Genomic DNA, 16,717 nt, shown 5'->3' with positions numbered 1-16,717 from the left:
GTTGAATTATCGCTCAATTGGATGTCTTTGCATGATAGGCTAATCCTCCTATACATGGAATTAATAAGCTTTGGGGACTGATGGGTACATGTGGAAAGCAGTTGCCATGATAGGCTTGGCTATTGAGAAGGCCCAGTGATACAAAGCAAGCTGAGGAAACTGCTCCCCACCACATCTTCTCTAGCCTCTCTGGAAACAGGTTATGGCGTCCATAACAGTGTTGAGCATGTGGGCCTGGCCTGCATGCACAGAGCTTGGTGCCAGAGCACACCTGGCCTGGATAAGCTGTGGTCGCCTGGCCAGGCAGAACAAGAATCCTTTCTCAGGGCAGCCTGATAGTTTTGTACATTTGGAGGGGTGGAGCCCCACATTCGTTAATGGTTGGTGAAATTGGGAGCAGGACCAGAGGTGGAATTCAGCCGGTTCTCTATGGTTCGCCGAACCGGTAGCAGCGACTGCCGGAGGCTCTGCCCACCCGCCCTGATGTAATGCGCGAGCACTGCACATGTGCAGAAGGCGGTGCATGTGTGCAGACACGGCGCATGCGCTCACATTCTCCAACCAATAGGGAAGGCTAATAAATCCCAGCACTGAGCAGGACCGTTTACTGCAGTGTTTCTCAATCTTGGCCCGCCTGACGATGCTTGGACTTCAACTCCCAGAATTCCCCAGCCAGCTCTGCTGGCTGTGGGATTCTGGGAGTTGAAGTCCAAGCATCTTCAGGTGACCAAGGTTGAGAAACACTGGTTTACTGAATACTCTTCGGTGGGAGGCAAATTGGACAAAACCATTTGCGCTGCGGGCTGCACTTCCGTTCTTCTTCGCTGAGGCGTTTTGTTGTTTCATCCTTGGTTGACGGGGTCCATGTTTGTTGAATACCGATTCAAGGTGCCACGGAGGAGATGCTGAGAGGGGAGCCCAGCTCGCTATTTTGCAGTTCACACACAATGCCTTGGGCAAAATAAATTCTTTGCAAGCTTTGCTCCTTGTGGCGTTGACAGGAGGTTGAAATGTTCCTGTGATTTCTCTAATGGTCCTAAATAAACGTCTTGTCCTTGCCGTTTCGTTATTTTCTCCTAGTTGTTTACACACACATTGATGCTTGCGTCCTTCATCTCAGTTTTACCAATGGAAGACCGCGTGAAGCTTTCTAGCTTTAAGATCTCAGCTTTTTCCAGTCTTCTTAAAAACACATAAATAACGGTTGCTGGAACTGGATGACTTTAGTCTTATGAAAAGAAGGACTAGGGGGATACATGATAGCAGAGTTCCAATATCTCAGGGGCTGCCACAAAGAAGAGGGAGTCAAGCTATTCTCCGAAGTCCCTGAGGGCAGAACAAGAAGCAATGGGTGGAAACTAATCAAGGAGAGAAGCAACTTAGAACTAAGGAGAAATTTCCTGACAGTGAGAACAATTAATCAGTGGAACAACTTGCCTCCAGAAGTTGTGAATGCCCCAACACAACAAGTTTTTAAGAAGATGTTGGATTTCCATTTGTCTGAAGTGGTGTACGGTTTCCTTTCTAAGCAAGGGATTTTAACTAGAAGACTTCCAAGGTCCCTTCCAACTCTGTTATTCTATTCTATTCTATTCTATTCTATTCTATTCTATTCTATTCTATTCTATTCTATTCTATTCTATTCTATTCTATTCCATTCCCTTCCCTTCCCTTCCCTTCCATTCCATTCCATTCCATTCCATTCCATTCCATTCCATTCCATTCCATTCCATTCCATTCCATTCCATTCTATTCTATTCTATTCTATTCTATTCTATTCTATTCTATTCTATGCAAAGCTCTTTCTATTGCTTTGTGTCATACATTTCTTTCAGGCCCGGGGTTATTAAAAAAAAGACTGGAAATATTTATAGTGTGTTTGACAAAATGGACTTTTCAGGTTGGAGGAAATTAATAATTTTTTAATGCAGAAATAAAGACCTTTATAAATGTTTATCCCACTCTTCTTAGGTAATATATCGGGCCGGGGTAAACAATTTTCCTCATTGCTCCTCTTAACAGACCCTAATCGTAAATCAGCATTTATCTATTCAGTTAGTTAGAAATTCTGGAATTGCAATCTAAAGGCCTCTAGAGGGCATCAATTTGGAGACGGGCTGATCTGTTTTCGGTATAAGCACTTTAAGTATGGGGGATACGCATTTAAAACCCATCCGGGAGAGGCCGTGTAAAGTTTTAGTTTAGAGTTTCAGACTAAATCTGCTTCAGTTTCTGAACCTGGCGATTGGATCAGAAGCCTCCCAACTGGAAGCACCTTCTCCAGGCTTGCAAAATTTTGGAAACTGATTCAGATGGTCTGGTAGGATCCCATCAGGGATTCAGATCTGTTCAGCACTTGAACCAGTGGTGGGATTCAGCCAGTTCGCACCTATTTGGGAGAACCGGTTGTTAACTTTCTAAGCAGTTCAGAGAACCGGTTGTTGGAAGAAATGTCATTTTGTTTTTTTCCACTTTACAGGGCTAATCCTGTAAGGAAGGCAGGAAGGAAACATTCTGGTGTTGTTTCTAGCCTAATCTTTATTGCCCTGCTTACAGAAACTGCCTCTCTCGTTAACCCTTATTACATTGGAACAGCTAAGGTGAAGCGCCCATCAACGTGAATGACCTTGAGTTGGCCACACCCACCGAGTCACATGATCACCGAGCCCCAACTACCCAGCTGGACATTAGGGCAGAGAACTGGCTGTTAAATTATTTGAAACCCACCATTGAATTGAATATTTTCTGAGGGGTGAACCAAGCTGCATCTGGAGTAGAAATGAATATGGGATCAAGGTATTTCTTTAGACGCCTTTTACTCTCTGTTCCAAGCAGAGAGATGTAGGAAAAAAATAGAGAGGCCTGAACTGTGCAAAATTGTGTTGTAATTGTGGCAGCTTGTTGTGGACTTAACTAGCAGCGGGTTTCACATTTTGTTACCATTGGTTCACCACGCGCATGCTCACTTCACATGTCGGAAGTGGTGTACGGTTTCCTGTCTAAGTAGGGGGTTGGACTAGAAGACCTCCAAGGTCCCTTCCAATTCTGCTGCTTTGTTCTATTCCATTCCATTCCATTATATTCCATTTCATTCTATTCTATTCTTCCTCATAGCTATTTCTGTTGCTTTGCTGATCGTCCGTGTGTCATACATTTCTTTCGAGCCTGGTAGTTATTTAAAAAAAAGCTTGGAAATATTTATAGTGTATATTTGTATACAAATATACACCAATACACTATTTGTATTAGTATATTTGACAATTTGAAAATTGTGCTGTAATTGTGGCAGCTTGTTGTGGACTTAACCAGTGGTGGGTTTCACATTTTGTTACCATTGATTTGCGCGCAAACTGTTAGGTAAGCTGTTAGGTAAGCTGCCCATTGGGAGAGCGAGTACATTCAGAGAAGCGTTTTGAGAGTTGTGTTGGAGAACACACAGAGACACTCAGTTTAAATAGGCTTTTACTTTCATGGAAACAGAGGTATCAGAGTCCATCAAACAGTCCAAGTCATACACGGATAAGACAGTCAGTCACCAATGTCTTTCAGTTAAGGGATAATCCAAATAACATAGTCCAGTATCATATAATCAGTTCAGTACTCAAAGTTTACTAACAGTTGCAAAACTTACAATAGCTCATGGCACTTTCTAACAGCCAGCTTCCAAAACACTCAACTCAGATCAGCCCAGCATCTAACGAAAAGAGAGCTAACAGTCATTCTGGCTCCCTCTTATGGCCGATTGAGGAAAACGGCAACCAATCACAATTTACAGTATGATTCAAAGAAACAGGTACAACATTGTTACATGATTTATATATTGCCAACCCAACCGTTAGATTATATTCCTAACACTCGCTTCACATGTGGACGCCCCTTCCGCAGGTGCATGGGCCCAGCCTTCCACACATGTGCTTTGCTTGCATGTGCACCTTCCATGCATGTGCCCGCCTCAAAAACATACCTAAACAGGACAACATAGAACCGGGTGGGTGGGTGGCACCCACAATTTTCGCTGAACCGTTCCAAACCGGCTGAATACCACCTCTGGACTTAACCCCAAATTGCAGATCTGTTGCTGAAGGCTCCTGTCCCTTGGACAAAACATGATAAAAAGATGCCTTCTCTGTATTTCATACTTGTACCAAACCCAGGAAACCAACTGACCTTATGTCTCTTCTACAGGGAATTATGGAGACTGTTACCATATTAATACAAGCATCATGATTGCGATTGTAGTGGGAGACCTTCTTCTCACCCTCCTCCTCCTCGTCCCTGTTTATTGCTGTATCCGTCAAAAAAATGTGAGGAAGAGGAAAATAGGTAAGTGACCCATGCTTGAGAATGAGTTTCTTATGGCAGAAAGGGAAACGAGGAAGGAAGAACGGGGAGAATGGCCCACTGGACTCAAGTGCTATTCCTTTCTGCCTCATCCAGCCTTCCTCAACCCGGAGCCCACCAAATGTGCCACATTATAAATCACAACATCTCCAGTGATGGCCGGTAGAGATTCTCAGTCATCCAGGTCACGATTGTCCCAAAGGTGCTTTTTTCAGGAGGCAACTGGACTTCCTTGTTTTTCTTTTGAAGACGTTTTGCTTCTCATCCAAGAAGCTTCTTCACCTCGGTCAAGATAGTGGGGAGCGGAAGGATGTATATTCCGGTTTCCACCACAAAACTGCGCTAGAATAAACCGCACCCGACTAAACCGCGTCGCTGACATCATCAACAGGGCGACAACAGCGTGGAGACAGAAGCACGCTGTAAACCCTAAACCTAAAATTAACCCCTAAACCTAAACCTAACCTCCCTAAACCTAATCCTAATCCTAAACCTAACCCTAAACCTAATCCTTAACCTAACCCTAACCCTAACCCTAACCCTAACCCTAACCCTAACCCTTAACCTAACCCTAACCCTTAACCTAACCTAACCCTAACCCTAACCCTAACCCTAACCCTAACCCTAACCCTAACCCTTAACCTAACCCTAACCCTAACCCTAACCCTAACCCTAACCCTAACCCTAACCCTAACCCTTAACCTAACCCTAAAGCTAACCCTAAAGCTAACCCTAAAGCTAACCCTTACCTTAAGTTGAATCGGCTTGCTTTCAAAGCGCTATTTAAAGCGCCCTTCTTTCTCCGCGCTGGCTGTTGTCGCCCTGTTGATGATGTCAGCGACGCGGTTTAATCGGGCGCGGCTTAGTCGAGCGCGGTTTTGACGGGTCACGGTATATTCCTTGCAGGAAGCTGGTCATTTGCATCCTTTTTGAGGGTCGTTGAAGCACTGGGAGGTTTATCTGTGTCCTCAGGCCCACCTGAGTTGTGCTCCTGGTTCAACCACACTCTAAAAGAATGCAAATGGCTAGAAGTCTGGAAAGGAATATAAATCCTTCCATTCCCCACCACCATCCAGTCGGAACTGAAGAAGTAAACCCAAACTAGGTAACATCACCACAGCTAGTAAAGAGTGGGGTTTGCTCTTGTTTAGATTCTAGTGGCACATAAATTCTTAATCCTAACTCCATTCACATCAAGTGTGATATGGCAAGGCATATCCTAATTATCCCAGTTACTAATAACAAATAAGATCTCAAGGGTTCCAAGTAGTAATCCCATATCAAGCAACTTTGTTGTATACATGATGTACAATGACAATAAAGGCTATACTATATAAAACTCTGAGGCAGGTGAAGTCCTCAAGAAATAGCTTTATTGGAAATATCCTGTTGGCACAGATCTGGTGGAAACCGACTCTAAACATTCCCGTGGTTTTCACCTGATTAAAAGTAAAAGTTTGTCACTTCCTCCAAACCCTCAGTCACATGGTCCAATCAGCATACATTCCAGCTGCTAAATGACCTCAGTCTGCTCCAGTGGTGGGATTTCAACCAGTTCGCACCACTTCGGGAGAACCGCTTGTTAACTTTCTGAGTAATTTGGTGAACTGATTGTTGGAAGAAATAATTAGGGCAGAGAACCAATTGTTAAATTATTTGAATCCCACCACTGGTCTGCTCTTTCTGAACACCTGCAGGAATGTCCTTGGTTCCCAAGAGAAAGCATTTTGTTTTGGCTACAGCAACCCAACTATCTCTATTCCCCCCCCCTCCCTATCCCCCAGCTCCAGTATGTGTCAGCACTGAAGCGGAAAGCGGGAAGCCTTGGTTCAGCCAACTTCAGGGTTGATATCAGGAGTGTGCAAGGGAGATCAAGATGTTGGCTGGGGCCACCTGATAGAAGCCCCGCCTCAGTTTAGGCACACGGGAAAAAGGGAGGCCCTTCAATTGCATTGTAGCCGCTATTTGAATATTAGTTGGTCCCATTGAGAAGGTCAGGGTTCCAAGGAACACCCCCAAGGAAAGAAGACTCTGAGGCTTGAAGTTCCTCAAAGTTCCATTTTATCAGAGATGTCCTATTGGCACATCTGGGGAAACTCTGAAAGCTTCTAGGTTTCCCCAACCCAAATGAAAGTCCAAGCCCCTTCCCTTGCACCCACACACCCATCCCATGGCCCAAACAGTCACCATCCCAACTGGAGATGCCTTTTAATCACACCCTTCCAGGTGTAGGGCAAGATGTCCTTGACTCTCTGAGAAAGGAATGTTATTTTGACTATATATCTCCCATACTCCATATAATCCCCCCTCCCATTTTCCCACAGCATTACCGTATTTTTCACAGTATAAGATGCACTGGAGTATAGGAAACACCAAGATTTTGAAGAGGCAAATTAAAAAAAAAAGTTTTTGCACTCTGCAAACCTCACAAAAACAGCTCATTTTTCATGAAAACGGGGCCGGTTTTTGTAAAAAAAAAAAAGGGGGGGCATGCATAGTCTTTAGGAGGCTTATAGAGTCCTCCTGGGGACTGGGGGACAAAAACGAGCAAAAAACAGCCCATTTTTGGTTCCACCACAAAACCGCGTTCGACTAAACCGCGCTCGACGAAACCGCGTAGCTGATGTCATCAAGAGGGCGACAACAGCGCGGAGACAGAAGCAGCGTGGAGACAGAATGCTAAACCTAAAATTAACCCCTAAACCTAAACCTAACCCCGCTAAACCTAATCCTAAACCTAACCCTAAACCTAACTCTTAACCTAACCCTAAACCTAACCCTAACCCTTAACCTAACCCTAAACCTAATCCTAACCCTTAACCTAACCCTAACCCTAACGCTAACCCTAACCCTAACCCTAACCCTAACCCTAAACCCTAACCCTTAACCTAACCCTAACCCTAACCCTAACCCTAACCCTTAACCTAACCCTAACCCTTAACCTAACCCTAACCCTAACCCTAACCCTAACCCTAACCCTAACCCTAACCCTAACCCTAACCCTAACCCTAACCCTAACCCTAACCCTAACCCTAACCCTAACCCTAACCCTTAACCTAACCCTAACCCTTAACCTAACCCTAACCCTAGCCCTTAACCTAACCCTAACCCTAACCCTAACCCTAACCCTAACCCTAACCCTAACCCTAACCCTAACCCTAACCCTAACCCTAACCCTAACCCTAACCCTAACCCTAACCCTAACCCTAACCCTAACCCTTAACCTAACCCTAAACCTAATCCTTACCCTTAACCTAACCCTAACCCTTAACCTAACCCTAACCCTAACCCTTAACCTAACCCTAAAGCTAACCCTAAAGCTAACCCTTACCTTAAGTTGAATCGGCTTGCTTTCAAAGCGCTATTTAAAGCACCCTTCTTTCTCCGCGCTGGCTGTTGTTGCCCTGTTGATGACGTCAGCGACGCGGTTTAATCGGGGGCGGTTTAGTCGAGCGCGGTTTTGACGGGTCACGCCCATTTTTCATTCATTTTTGCCGTCCTCAGTTCCCAGGAGCACTTTGGAAGCCTCCTAAAGGCTGTGCATGGCCATTTTTGCAAAGGGAGCAGGGTTTCGAGAGGCCAAAAATGCTGTATTCAGTGAATAAGACGCACTCAGATTTTCACCCTCTTTTTTTTTAGGGAAAAAGGTGAGTCTTATACTCTGAAAAATACGGTAAATGTGGCAGGCCAGAAGGTCCAATGCAAAAAGTGGCTCCCAGGCCTGTCACTCTCTTTCATTGCCTATTCGGTGAGCATATGTGGGCCTTTCCAGAGCCCCTGACCTTAACTCTCTATCTGTGAAATTGGCCTAGCAGCTATTGCTTTTACCGCAAATATGAACAGGCTGGCAAGTTTTTATTATAATTCCTCTCCTAAACTCTAACCCCTGCCTATCATACAGTTACGTGTTCTTTGGGCGAGAAAATGCCAACCCTTGTTGTTTCGCTCAAAATTATTTTCAATTCATTTAAGTGCAGGCCATTACGATGCTGTCCTTTTGCAGAGAGGTGTTTTTTTCTTCTAATTAAAGCCGGAATATTAAAAATAAAAAAACCCCAACCCTATCAAAACTAATTGATTCTCCCCCCCTCCTCCCGCTTTATTCTTTCTACAGATGAACCAAGGAATTATGTTAACATGATTGGAATACAGAAATAATATCCCCTTCTGGTTGGAAGTGCATTTGTGCCATCTGCATCGGATACCATCAGACTTGTGCTTCTGCAGAATTAAATACCAGGAGGCAGAAACTGGTCCCTGGGATTGAGGATCGAAGCCTGGAATTGCCTCGACAGTGAATTCCCTGAGACTTCCTCCCTAAGTCTCTCAGAATCACCTTGCCCGTCAGAAATAGTTTGCAAATTCTCAAGCGCAATGTTTTCTTCCTTTCTGCCTTCCCTTCTCTTGGCAAAGCCCTTCATCAAGGAAAGCCAAAGATAATAGCAATAGCACTTAGACTTATATACCGCTTCACAGTGCTTTATAACCCTCTCTAAGCGGTTTTACAGAGTCAGCCTCTTGTCCCAAACAATCTGGGTCCTCATTTTACCCACCTTACCGCCAATTACCAATTACCTCCAATAGACCGATTAGATCCCACAGATTAGGCCTCCTCCGAATTCCATCCGCCGGCCAATGCCGACTGGCGACTACCCGGAGGAGAGTCTTCTCTGTGGCTGCTCTGACCCTCTGGAACAACCTCCCAGTGGGGATTCGAACCCTCACCACCCTCCAGGCCTTCCTCAAAGCCCTAAAAACCTGGATGTTCCAACAGGCCTGGGGCTAAAGAACTTTTGCACCCCTCCTCGAATGGTATGGCTGTTGTGGGCTTTTAAATTGTGTATTGTTCTGTTCGTCTTTTTTATCCCCTGTCTGTACCCCCTTCCCTGACTTGAATTGTGAGCCGCCCTGAGTCCCCTTCGGGGAAAAGGGTGGCATATAAATGTAATAAATCCAATCCAATCCAACCTTGGAAGGGCGGAAGGCTTGAGTCAACCTTGAGCCTGGTGAGATTCGAACTGCCGAACTGCAGCTAAAGTCAACTGAAGTAGTGCTGCACTCTAACCACTGTGCCACCGTGGCTCGGATAAGGTGACCTCTGATTAGATCATCGCACATCTGGCTGGCCCTTAAACCTTCAATACTGATTGGCATTTAGAACAGTATCGGTTCTTTTTTTTTTTGAAATGTATTTCTAATAGCTTTTAAAATAATAATGGAAAAAGAGAAACGAAGAAACCAAGCACGAAAATAATTGTAATGCAAACACATACGTACAAAGACACATAAAAGTGTCTTAAAAATGAAATATATATATATATAGAAAAGGAAACAAAAAGAAACAAAGTGTAATATATTGTTACGACTGTGAACTGATAAAATTCTATATATATATATGTAACTAATGTAAATATTATTCAAGTGCTTATATGTAGATTTTTTAAAGATCTATCATTCTTTTTAACCTACTATTCTTTCTATAAATGAGTTCTAAGTTTCATTATACTTGTCCGTACAAAATCTATGTCTGTGAACCACTTTTGGAAAATTTGGAATTGCCTGTTCTGACATCTGAACGTTCCACGTTTTCATCTCTCTTCCCAAACTGGGGACCAATGAAGGATCTATAGGTGGTTAGAAAACAAATTGTCCATTTTTAAAGGAAATTTTAAAATCCCTGCATGCTGCTTGGGAGAGAAACAGAACAACAGCGTTGGAAGGGACCTTGGAGGTCTTCTAGTCCAACCCCCTGCTCAAACAGGAGAAATCTCCAATGTTGGAGCATTCACAACTTCTGGAGGCAAGTCGTTCCACTGATTAATTGTTCTAACTGTCAGGAAATTTCTCCTTAGTTTTAGGTTAGGGAGAATAGAGCTAAGGGAGGATTCTAGGGAAAATGGGCTGTTGGACTGTTCTTACGTTATTGCTAGATATGTGCAGAAGTGGACTTCAAAAATTTCAGCAATGGGTTCTCTGCCCGGTTCCTAGGTGGGCATGGTCATGCTGGGGGTGGCATAGTCGCCCTCCTGAACCATGGTGGGTGGGCCTGTGTTCACCTTCTCCAGGTTTTGGAGGCTTTCCTTGAGCCTCCGGGAGGGCGAAAGCTGCCTTCCCCAGGCTCCAAAGGCCTTCTGGGAGGCCCGTTTCCCCCCTCCCCCAGCCTCCATGCAGGTCCTGCACCTACCTCGTATCCAAAACCGGCTGCATGGAAACTCTTGGGAGGGGAGGTGCGAGGGTGGGGCGGGGCCAGCTAGTGGGATTTCTAGGTTCTCTGAACTAGCCATAATGTCCGAATCAGGGCAAACCCATAGCAGCCCACCCCTAGATATGTGTATATCAAATCAAGCAGCAGATGGAAATTTCCCCCCAAAAGAGAACCATCCCACTTGTTGCACCATCCATAACATCGTATAGATCTGAACTCTGAACTCTGTATCTTGAATTTAATACATAGAAATAGTTGGAATTTTCCATCACGGCATCTTACACGTTCTACAATAAAAATTACTCATCAGACGTTCCTGGATATTTGCACACTTGTTTCATAAGTTCCTGTTGAGCCAGTCGGAAAAGAAGCCTGACCTGTGTCAATTCTGCTATGGGATTAATAAAAAAAAATGCTTCTCTAAATTAGTTCACTGGCTGTTCAGATAGCAATAGCAAAAGCACTTAGACTTATATACCGCTTCGCAGTGCTTTACAGCTCTCTCTAAGCAGTTCTACAGAGTCAGCCAGTGGTGGGTTTCAAAAATTGTTCGAACCTACTCTGTGGGTGTGGCCTCCTTTGTGGGAGTGGCTTGCCGCCCATGTGACCGGATGGGAGTGGCTTGCCGCCCATGTGACCGGATATGAAGATGCCGATGACACTTGTCAGAACCACCTTAAATTACCTGACACACAGCCCTGGCATGCATAAGAATATGATGTAAACTTGTTTTTTAAAAGGCATCTTTGGTTTGCATTAAAACAACTTCAACACACGCAATGTTCTGATTGCACCACAAACGCAGTAGTCATCCTTACCTTTCACAGAGGCACTGAGTTTTATAAATATGAGCATGATAGCGTAGGATAATCATATCCAAGGACCAGTGGTGGGTTTCAAAATTTTTTGGAACCTCTTCTGTAGGTGTGGCCTGCTTTCCGGGTCCACTGGTGGAACCTCTTCTAACTGGTTCGGTAGATTTGACAAACCGGTTCTACCGAATAGGTGCGAATTGGTAGGAACCCACCTCTGGAGTCAGCCTATTGCCCCAAATAATCTGGGTCCTCATTTTACCCACCTTGGAAGGGCGGAAGGCTTGAGTCAACCTTGAGCCTGCTGAGATTCGAACTGCCAAATTGCAGGCAGCAGGCAGTCAGCAGAAGTAGCCTGCAGTACTGCACTCTAACCACTGCGCCACCGTGGCTCGTATCCTAGTCTAGGGAGTCTCTGTATTAGAATATATAGCTAGGCCAATAAACACTAAAGGTGCAATTGGATCCACAAAGTACAGTAGGTGCCAATTATGGGTGCAATTCAATGTGCTGGCTATCACCTTTAACACCGAGGACCTGCTATCTTCAAGAGTGCTTGTAACCATTTGGTTAATGACTGTTCAATGCTACAACGGCACTAAACAAAGTGATTATCATATGCATGAGGACTTTACAAAAAAGAAGAGAAACAAAATGAAGGGGAGAAGTTGGATTCACTTAATGACCGCATAATTCACTTAAGGACTGCAGTGATTTGTTTAACAACCGTGGCAAAAAAAAGGTCATAAAATCTGGCACGGGTTACTTCATCACCAACTTGCTTTCGAGATAAGTTCCAGTCCCGATTTTGGTTATAAATTGAAGACCACCTGAATTCAGAAACAAATGTGTCTCTCTGCTAAGGGGCAGAACTGGGACTCTGCAAAGTGTCCCCTCTGTTGAGAAACTCCATCCACAGAGATGCCACAGCACAGGGGTGTCAAACTCAATTTCATTAAGGACTGCATCAGGGCGGTAGTTGACCTTGGGGGGCTAGGTCGGTGTGGCTGGCTGGGTGGGAGTGGCTGGCTGGCTGGGTGTGGCCAGCTGGCTGGGTATGGCCAGCTGGGTGGGAGTGGCCAGCTGGGTGGATGTGGCCAGCTGAATGGGCATGGCCAGCTTGATGCCACTCACTGGATGTGGCCGGCTGGGTAGGTGTCACCAACTGGGTGGGGGTGGCCAACTGGGTGGGGGTGGCCAGCTTAATGCCACTGCTGGCATGTTTCCTCTTCACATTGGGTAGTCCGGGCCGAAGCGACACAGGCTGGCCACTTACATTTTCCAGGACAGTCCTGTAGGCCGGATCCAATCACTTTGCGGGCCGAATCCGGCCTGCGGGCCTTGTGTTTGACACCCTTGCCATCGCACATTATCACACTGATGTCTCCCTGACTTTTATTTGAAGGATCTTGCCCATGTCAATAGAGTATTAACTCTTCTCCAATCTGTTTTCACAAGCAAGAAAAAGGTTCTCTGTAGAAAAGCTCTGGTTTTTGGGGGGGATGTATTAACATTTGATTTCTATCCCTGTTGATCAGTGCCATTAAATATTATTAGGATTCTGCTTCTAATATTATGGTGTTGTTGTTTTTTCTGCATACACTGCTCTGAACGTTGAGAATGGAGGGTCATGGAAATGTTAATTATCTGTAATAAAATAAATGCTACTTTCAGGGCAAAGCATGGGTAGCCCTTACAAAGGGCAGATCGTTGTAAGTCATGTGTGAATAGCGGCACTCTTGTTTTGTGGTGAAAGCAGAACTTCGGATACAGAAAGTCCCAGGGCACACAACCCACAACCCCACATCCCATTAAAGTATCTAAAGCATCACTCTGGATGCAGGGGGATAGCACTTTCAAAATTTGGCAGCACAATGGCCAATTGCCCTCCCTTGTTGTTCTTCTTAGAAGCCTAAAATGTAAAAGGGAGATGAAAATAATAATAATAATAATAGGTAGTTCTCTCCTGAAAGTGTGCTCAGCCAAAAGATTGGAAGGTTGAGTTATATCCAAAGTAAGAGAGTAGGAAGGGACCTTAGAGATCTTCTACACCAACCCACCAACTCAAACAAGAGATCTTATACCGTTTCAGACAAATAGCTGTCTAATCTCTTCTTTAAAATCTCCAGTGATGGAGCACCCACAATTTCTGGAGAAAAGCTTTTCACTGAATAAATCTTCTACCGTCAGATAATTTCGTGGTTTTCAGTTGGTTCTCTCCTTGATTAGTTTCCATCCATTGCTTCTTATCCTGCCCTTGGTGCTTTGTGGCAGTCCTCTTAAATATTGGCAGATTGCTATCACCCCTAGTCTTTCCCTTCACAAGACTGGACATGCCCGATTTCTGCAGCTGTTCTTCATATGTTTTACCTCCAGCCCCCCCTGTTGCACTTATCATTTAATAATATATATTTTTAACGATATAGATAATTGTTTATGCCCCTTATCTTCAAGGCTGTCTATCCCTACTCCAGTGGTGGGTTTCAAATTTTTTTTAGAACCTCTTCTATAGGTGTGGCCTGCTTTGTGGGAGTTGCTTGCCAGCCATGTGACTGGATGGGAGTGGCTTGCTGGCCATTTGACAGGGTGGGAGTGGCTTGCCAGCCATGTGACTGGGGGGGGGGAGTGCCAACTTGTAAAATGTGGTGAAACTCACTTAACAACGCTCTTGCTTAGCAATCAAAATGTTGGCTCAGAAACTCTGGCATTTGAAGCACGCAAGTCTTAAAGCTGTCAAGTTACAAGAAAAAAAACCCCAGAGGTGTTCAAACTTGACAGCTTTAAGACTTGTGGACTTCAACTCCCAGAATTCCTCCTCTCGCTCTTCATTTTGATGATGTGCAGACAGGTGGGGGGGAAGGAGCTGGAACCGGTTCTAAACGGCACTGTAGATTTGTGGAACCTCTTTTATAGAAAAGGTTAGAACTGCTCTAATTCTGAAAAATGTTGCATTGCAAATGGTCACAGTTTGCCAATGCAGCCTGTCTAAACAAAAGTGACTCTATAAATTTTGGATCTGTGACATGACAGCCCTCCCCGCCACAAAAGGAAGAATAGTGTAGTATAGAAATATTCAAGAGGAAATAATCAACTGCACTTGCCTTCCTCTTTCATTCCAGCAGGGGGAGAATTGAGTTAGAAAAACCTCTGCTCCTGGACATACGGGCCGTTGCCATATTTGTGTGGGTTCCTTTCTCGACTTCCTTTCTTGAGTTGTGATTTCGGGTAGCCATTCCAACTGCTCATGCAACCCTGAGTGATCTGTGCCCAAGAAGAGCCCCCCCCCTTTTTCCTGTCCTTCCTCACTTCCTCTTTCTTGTTGCAACTATTCAGCTCTAAAGATTTTGTTGTATTGGGTTTTTTGCACAGACGACACCCGGTGAATTGTAACCCAACATTTTACAAAAGTGAAAAGAAGGTTTAGGGATGTGTGTGACAGGATAGCACTGTTCCAATATCTCAGGAGTTGCCACAAAGATGAGGGAGTCAAGCTATTCTCCAAAGCAGAACTGAGGGCAGGACAAGAAGCAATGGGTGGAAACTAATCAAGGAGAGAAGCAACTTAGAACTAAGGAGAAATTTCCTGACAGTGAGAACAATTAATCAGTGCAACAACTTGCCTCTAGAAGTTGTGAATGCTCCCACACTGGAGGTTTTTAAGAAGAGGTTGGATATCCATTTGTCTGAAGTGGTGTAGGGTTTCCTGCCTAAGCAGGGGGTTGGACTAGAAGACCTTCAAAGTCCCTTCCAACTTGGTTATTCTATATCTATATCTATATCTATATCTATATCTATATCTATATCTATATCTATATCTATATCTATATCTATATCTATATCTATATCTATATCTATATCTATATCTATATCTATATCTATATCTATATCTATATCTATATCTATATCTATCTATATCTATATCTATATCTATATCTATATCTATATCTATATCTATGTCTGTCTACCTACCTACCTACCTACCTACCTACCTACCTACCTACCTACCTACCTATCATCCATCCATCCATCCATCCATCCATCCATCCATCCATCCATCCATCCATCCATCCATCCATCCATCCATCTATCTATCTATCTATCTATCTATCTATCTATCTGCAGAAGGCTGCAGTAGGGAGTCAAATGAATGACTACATCTCCGCAAGTATTGCATCGGCAAACATAACACTTTACCAAGGTTCATTGGGGGCGTTTGTGCATGTTCACACCAAATTTCATCTAAACCTGTAATGGTCAAGCAGGGAACCCCAGATCACTTGTCATGGGGTGATCCATAGGTCAGATTTCCAGGGAAAATGGGTATTGCTCTTGCTAGAGCTATGCACATTGACCATTCAAAGCGAACTTTTGAAATCAGATTAAGGACTCATTAAGGCTGCACATGGGACCCAATGTTGCACATTACTTACCCCTATCTTAGAGACTTATTGACTTCTCCCTTCCTCCCAGAGGCGGGGGGGAGGGGGGCTTTGGCTTTTTGGTCTTTAGCTTTATCTCTTATCTTCCTGTTTCTTTTATCAGACAATCTTCATTTTCTGAGATTGCGTAATGCCACAAATCATGAAGAGGCTCTACTTCATAACTCATGCTAGTGCTTGCACACATGTTCACTTATTAACCCATTCATAATCAAATTTACGCTAAACCTTTCACAGCAATGCAACGAAATTTCAGATTATATAGTCCTCATACTGATAGACTCTTATTAGTGTGGTTCCAGAGAAGTGGTGGGTTGCCATTTTTTTTTTACTATCGGTTCAGGCGCGCAACTGGTCCAGGTGGGTGGGCGGAGCCTCCCGCCACTGCTGCTACCGGTTCGCCTGATCCGGGCTGAACTGTCAGCAACCCACCAGCAACCAGAGAGTTAGTTTGATCTACCCGCCATGCTAGAAAAGAGGAGACCAGAAGTTCTCGTCCTGCTTTAGGCATGAAAACCAGCTGGGTGACTCTGTTTTTCCTTGAAGGCATTTCACTTTTCATCTAATAAGCTTCTTCAGTTGAGAACTGAACTGAAGAAGCTTCTTGGATGAGATGGGAAACTTTTTCCAGGAAAAACAACATCCAGCTGCCTTTTGGAGAAATAAAAAGCACCTTTGGATATTAACTGTGCCTTCAATTATCTGTAAAACCATAAAGGCAGGATACAAATTATAAACGAGTAAACAAATTTTCAGTAAAGGTTTTTTTTCAGTTGGCCGTGCCAATTTGTGAATACCGTTGTAGATTTATAACTTACAGGTCAAGCAACTCTCTTTTCTACGACATTCCAACTGCAGAGGGAAATGATGCTGCTTCCTCATAGGAGTAATAGGAGCATCTACCTAATGGGAGAAGGTCG

Source organism: Thamnophis sirtalis, unplaced genomic scaffold (genome assembly GCF_051295495.1).
Source record: "Thamnophis sirtalis isolate CommonGarterSnake01/CBP01778 unplaced genomic scaffold, rThaSir2_p1.2 scaffold_13, whole genome shotgun sequence".
NCBI classification, from domain to species: domain Eukaryota; kingdom Metazoa; phylum Chordata; class Lepidosauria; order Squamata; family Natricidae; genus Thamnophis; species Thamnophis sirtalis.
This window is presented reverse-complemented; position numbering follows the sequence as displayed.